At 34.9% G+C, this 7130-nt stretch overlaps 1 pseudogene; it reads right to left on the reverse strand.

Annotated features, from left to right (window-relative positions):
- Positions 1-5427: 5427 nt before the first annotated feature.
- On the reverse strand, positions 5428-6656 carry LOC118836697 (annotated as a pseudogene).
- Positions 6657-7130: the final 474 nt, after the last annotated feature.

Consider the following 7130-nt stretch of genomic DNA (forward strand, 5'->3'; position numbering starts at 1 on the left):
TATTTATAGCAGTTCTTTATGTAATAGGAAAGAATTGGAAATTGATGGGATGCTCATCAATTGGGGAATTGGTGAACAAGTTGTGGTATATAATTGTCATGGAATACTATTGTGTTATAAGAAATGATGAATAGATGGTTTCAGAAAAGAAGACTTGTATGAACTGATGCAGAGTGAAGTGAGCAGAACCAAACATCGTACACAGTAGGAGCAATATTGTAATGATGATCAAATGTGAAGGACTTAGCTTCTTGGATCAATATAATAATCCTAAACAATGCCGAAGGATCCATGATGAAAAATACTATCCATCAAGAGAGAGGGAGGGAGGGAGGGAAACAGACAGGGAGACAGACAGGCAGATGGAGACAGAGACTCAGATAGAGAGACACACACACAGGGAGATGAGAGAGTGAGAGAGAGGTAGAGACAGAGATGAACAGAGAGGGAGACAAAGACAGTGAAAGAGAGACAGAGATAGAGACAGAGAGAGAGACAGAGGCCAACAGAGAGACACCCACAGAGATCTGATGAACTCTGAGTGCGAATTGAAGCATATTTTTTCCACTCTATGTTTCTTTTGCTTTTTTACAACATGGCTAATATGAAAATATGTTATGCATGACTTCACATATATATATATATATATATATATATATATATATATATGTATATAATTGATATCATATTGCTTGCTTCCTTAATGGATGGAGGAGGGATAGGAAGGAGGAAGAACATTTGGAAATTAAAATTTAAAAAGAATGTTAAAAACAAATAAATAATTGATTTAAAAAATGAACAAAAAAGAGGAAGGCCTGCAGGAGAATGGGAAAGGTAGCAAAGGGAGGTATTTAAACAAAGGGAGAGAAAGTGGGAGCTCTGGATTCAGTGGCAGGGGAAGGGTCTGCTGAAGGCCACTTTTATGGGTAGAAAAGAAATTCTGTAACAAAATATCGGAATCTTAAATTGATGAGATTTAGTGCTAGGAGAGTCAACTATGTCTCAGAAGTTTGTTCCTCCATGGACAGCATTCTATTTCAGGAGAAAAGGAATCAGAATTCCTAAGGGCAACTCACTACTAGAATGGTGCAAGACCATAGACTCATGGACAACATTATGTGTCAAATAGGAAAAACATTCATAGAAAAGGCAGGGAGTAGTAATGAACCCCAAAATCATGCACGTATGAAAATTTCTATCATGGTGCCATATTTCTATCCTCTCTGTCTCCTCTGGGAATTGATATTTCTTAGACTGAAGCACAATGTTAAAGAAGTGGGAGAGAGAGCAAGATCAACCAGGCAAGATTAGTCAGTCAATAACATAGAAACTGTCTAGAAGTAGAGAATAAAATATGTATCTTAGAAGCTTTAATTCCATAAAGAATAGAGAGAATAATGAAGAGCTAAATAAATAAAAAGACCACAAATCAAAGAATAAAAGAACTGACAGAAAGGAAAGAGAAGTAATGAAGAGGATGAGTGAAAGAAATTCTTTTTTTCTTAAGGAAAAAAGGCATAAAATGAAAAAAAAACAACTAATAACAAAAAGATTGTGAAAGGAAAGAGAGGAAAAGGGATTTTACTAAACCATTGTGCTGAGAAGAAAAAAAAAGGAAGGTATTAGATGATTAAGTAAAAGGAATAAATATAAAGAAATAAATAAAAAAATTCCCAAACTAGGGAAAGGGGTGACAAATTGGTGGGGGGGGGGAGGTGGGAAGGAGGAAAGGTTGTCCTTAATGGTAAGGGGAAGAAAGCCAATGGGAATGCTGTCTTAAAAAAACTTAAGAAAAAATAATGGAAGAGATGAAGCATTATTTTTATAGAGGAAGAGGGACAAACATTTAAATAAAAAAACTTTATTAGAGTCACACAGAAGAGAATATAAAATATAAAATATAAACCATCCAATAAAATGTAAAAGAGTAAGATAGGAAAACCTTGCAATCTATTATTTATAAGAAATAACCTCTCCCCTCAAGCAAAAACCTACACAGAATAAAAATAAAACACTGGAACAAAATTTACTCTTTATCAAGTAAATCTCTTTTGTTTTGGAGGCAAAGTGACTTGCCCAGGGTCACATAGCCAGTAAGTGTCTGAGGCTAGATTTGACCTCAGATCCTCCTGACTCCAGGCCTAGTGCTTTATCCATTGCACCACCCAGCACCCCTATCGAGTGAATCTAAAAACATCAAGAGTTGCAATCAAGCTATTAAATAAAAAAACAAAATTTACAATATAAAAAGATTAACAAAAAATATAATTTCCTGAAAGAAATCATGGGCAAAACTCAACATTAATATGAAATGTATATCTTCCAAATGCCTTAACTTCTAAATTCATAATGGAAAAATACACTCAATTGAACGAAAACAGACAGGCATGAATTACTCTCAGGAGACTTTAATATCCTTCTCAGTTTTGGACAAACCTAACAGAAAGATAAACAAAAGGAAAAATATAGAAGTGAGCAAAATGTTGGGGATATTAGAGCTAAAAAACTAATGGCATCTAAATAGAAATGCTGAAGGTTATAAATATTTCTCAGCATTACATGGAAAGTTTACAAAACATGACCATTTATTAGGGCAAATAAGTGTTAAAAAAGTAGGAAAACACATCCTTTACAGGCTATAACGCAATATAAATCATAATCAATTCAGGGAGCCAAAACCAACCAAACAAACAAAAAGACACAAACTCAAATGAGACCTAAGAATGAAATCTTAAATAATGAGTAAGTCAATGGACAAATCATGGAAGCAATTAAAGTAAAGTAAATGATAATTATGAAACAATACAGCAAAACTAGTGGGATAAAGATGAATCAGTCCTAAGTAATGTATATGTATGTATATATGTATACAGACACACACACACACACACACATATATACATGCATGCACATGTATATTCTTCAAAATCATACATTAATAACATAGAAAAGGAAATGATTAATATAATAAAATTACATTTTAAAAATAAAAAAGAAATAAATCTGAAATAAGCATAAAAAGGTTTATATTAGAAATTAGAGGAGAAACAGATAACCTTGAAAGTAAAATGACTATAAAAATTGAAAAACTAGAATCTGATTCTTTGAAAAGACTGACAAAATTGATGAACTTTGAGCCAATTTGATTAACAAGAGAAGAAGGCAGAAAAATCAAATCAAGAAAATAGTAAGTGAAAATGATGAAATTACAACAAAATCAGAAAGAAATAATCAGAATTAGCAAAACCCTCTATGTACAGCAATAAGCTAACAAAACAGAACATGAAAGAAATGGAGAATTACCTTCAAAAATATAAAATACTCAAACCAAAGGAATACAAAATAGAGATTTCAAATCTGATATTAGAAAAAGAAATGGAACTATCTGTTATGGAAATGCCAAACTTAAAAAAAAACACACCTCCTTGTACTGATAGAGTCACAAAATAATTCTGTTGAACTTTTAAATAAAAAGTAGTACTAACACTACACTAATTTTTCTGAAATGTTGAGAGAGAAGGCACCTTACTAGATTTTTTTTTCATGAGCCAATGATAGGCTTGAGACCTAAACCAAGGAATTATGTATGATATTGAAGGAGAAATGTAGACAAATATCATCAATGAGTCTAGATTAAAAATGTTAAATAAAATCTTGCCAAACAGATTATACAATTAATCTATAAAATAATTTATTATGATCAAGTTGGATTCATACTAGGGATGCAAGGATTGTTTAACATTAGGAAAACAATCAACATAATTAATGATGTAAAAACAAAAACATCTATAATCACATGGTTACCATAATAGTTGCAGAAAAAGCCTTCGACAAAGTGCATCACTCATTCATGTGAAAATAAAGTATAGTCATGGAGAGATCTTTTTAATATCAGAAAAATATTTATCTAAAGCCAAATCAAGCATCATGTGCAAAGGGTACACACTACAAATTTCCCCAATAAAGCAAGAATGTTCATCCTTTCTCCTATTATTTGATACAGTTCTTGAAACATGAATAATAACTGTAAGACAAGAGAAAGAAGTTGAAATTGTAGACAGGCAAGTGAGATAAAACTAGCTCTAGCTGCTGATGACATGATGGCTTACTTAGAAAATCCCAAGGAATCCACAACAAAACTAATTATTATCTTCATAAAATTTTTGAGCTACAAACAAACCCACAAAAATTAACAGAATATAGTAACACTAAAATCTAAGAGGCAATAATAGAAAGAAAAATATTACTGAAAATAATTTTAAAATGCACATAATATTTGTGGATCAATATATCAAAGCATAAAAAAATTATAAATATATAGTATTCCTTAAGGAAACACAGAACCACGACAAAGCTATCAAAGTGGATTTATAGTTTTAGCACCAAATCAATTAAACTATCAAGTGATACTTCATAGAACTCAGTAAAATAAAAATTCATTTGGAAAAATGAAAGATCTATAATGTTAAAGAAAAAAGTGGAAAAAAACCTTAGAGATGAAAGTGAATAATATTTCCACACCTCAGACTACATTGGAGAAGGAAAATTATCAAAATAATTTGATATCCAGAAGTAGATCAATACACAGATTAAGAATGAGAAACAATGTTAATAACAGTGGGTTTGATAAACTCCTGAATATAAATTATGTAGGCAAGCATCCACTATTTGATAAAAAAGCGATCCGGCAGAAATTATGATTAGTCCAACATCTTGCGCAGTATTACACAATAAATTCTAAATGGATATTAATATCAAATAACTATCAATTAGATATTAAAAATTAATTAGTTAAATATAAATTGATCAGAAAATTAACATTCATATTAAATTGACATTAAAACCTAATACTAAAGATCATGCTATAAAGGAGAGAAGTAGATCATAGGCCTTTCTCAACTTTGGGTAAGAGATGTATTCCTTTTAAAAAAATTGATCTGACATTTTAATGAAATGTTTATTTAACAGGTCAACCCACCCTACAAACTGGAGTTTTTGCTTGTGTCCATATTGTGTGTGGGTAATGACAAAAGCAGCTGGTGACAAAGCTTAACAGAACAAACTATTTCAAGGGAGTACGGCTAATAGCAACTTTAGCTTTTTTTCCTTTCTAAAGACAACTCTCTCTCTCTCTCTCTCTCTCTCTCTCTCTCTCTCTCTCTCTCTCTCTCTCTCTCCCTCTCTCTCCCCAGATCACAATGGTTTAGACACACTTTATAAGTTCAAGTGAGATCTGACGACAGGCACACCCAGGAAACACAAAGTTGAGTTGAGCTGCTTCTGGGGCTCTCAGTGCCCCATCTTGTGGCCACTGGTTGAGTCTTGAGGGAGAAAATTGCCTGATACCAAGGAAAGGGACAGGAAACACTGCGGTGTTGTGTTGGAAGGGTTGTGAACAGGAACCAGCAGGCAGGAAAATAGCATCCATTAGACATTGCCCAGGAGCACCCCAGTGAGGACTTTGTCCTCCAGCACTTCTGGACTGGCAGCACTCCCAGTGTTCACATGGCTGACTTTGTCCTCACTACTCCATTTGGCATAGCAAGTGGCAGTATCCCCACCACTTATGATAGTGATGCAGCCCTTCTTTGTGTCCTCTATCACATTGTTCATTAACTCTTTGACTCCCTGAGCAAAGGTTTCCCTCTCAAATGCTCCAATGCGTCCATTCCAAACAATCTGTTTGGCCCAGGGCCACAGCTTTTGTGTACTTCTTACTGTTCTTGGGGCCACAGTCCAAACCCATCCATTCAGCAGGGATGCCAGAGACCAATATGGCTTGGCCAATCTTGGCATTCTCATCAAGCTTGTCCACTATGACAAAGTCAACAGGCAAAGTGTTCTTGACACCATTCCTCTTAGTCTCATCCATCAGGTCTTTGACAATCTTGGCCCCCTCTTCATCAAAAAGAGAAATTCCAATATTTGAGCACCTCGAGGAAGGTGAAGCCCATCCCACCACCAGCAATCATTTCATTGACTTTGTCTAGCGTATTGTTGATGAACTGGTTTTTGTTGGAAACTTTAGCTCTGCCTAAGAGAGCCAGGAAGGGCTTCTGGGCTTTCCAGAGCCTTGGCAAAATAAATCAGTTCCTTTTTTCATGAGGAAGCCACATGCATTTGGGGGCAGATTCACTCACACCATTGAACTGTGGGTATGGTGAGCAGTACCAAAAGCATTATTGACATAGACATCCCCCAGCTTGGAGAGAGATACTTGGAAGGCCTCTACTTTTGCTGGCTCAGCTTTGATCTTGTTCCCAGAAGCATCTCCACCTTTTCCTTCTACATGGAGATAAGAATTCTCCAGCAAAATGATAGCACCATTAGGTGGGTTAGCACAGGCTTTCTCCACTTCTGGGCCCACATAATCCTTCAAAAAAAGCATATATTTGCCCAGCAAGGATTTGAGCTCCACAGCCACGGGCTTCAAGGAGTATCTGCCAGACATGCCTCATCAAAACAATAGATTTCATTCCATTATTCAAGCAGTAATTGATGCTAGGAAGACCAGCCTTGATTCTCTGGTTGTTGGTTATCTCTTTGTTCTTCATGGGAACATTAAAATTTACCCTCATGATGACCCTTTTCCCCTTCAGGTCCACTTTGTCCAAGGTCAGTTTGTTGGAAAAGACATGTTGGCAATGAGATTGCATGGCAGCTGCAGTTGCAATTGGGGCTCAGGTGGCCTGAGCTAGGGACTGTTCTGTACACCAGGATCAGCACCTGATTTAAGAGATGTATTCTTAACCAAACAAAGGACAGGGGCAATTTCAAAAGATAAAATAGATAACTTTGATTATATGAAACTTAAAAACTCCTGAACAAACAAAATTAATGTATTTAGGATAAGAATAGAAGTAGCCAAATGAGAAAAAAAATCTTTCTATCAAGTTTCTCTGATAAAGGTTTGTTATCCAAGGTATAAGCAAGATAAAAAGCCATTTTTCAACACATGAGTGGTCAAAGGATGTGAGCAAATAATTCTCAAAAGAAGAATCACAAATTATTATGACCCATATGAAAGAATCCATGAAATTAATAATAATAACTGCCCATCCAACAAATTGGCAAAGATGACAAAAGATGGGAATAATCAGTTTGAGGAATTGTGAGAGGATAGGCACATT

This window comes from Trichosurus vulpecula, chromosome 2 (assembly GCF_011100635.1).
Source record: "Trichosurus vulpecula isolate mTriVul1 chromosome 2, mTriVul1.pri, whole genome shotgun sequence".
Lineage (NCBI taxonomy): Eukaryota > Metazoa > Chordata > Mammalia > Diprotodontia > Phalangeridae > Trichosurus > Trichosurus vulpecula.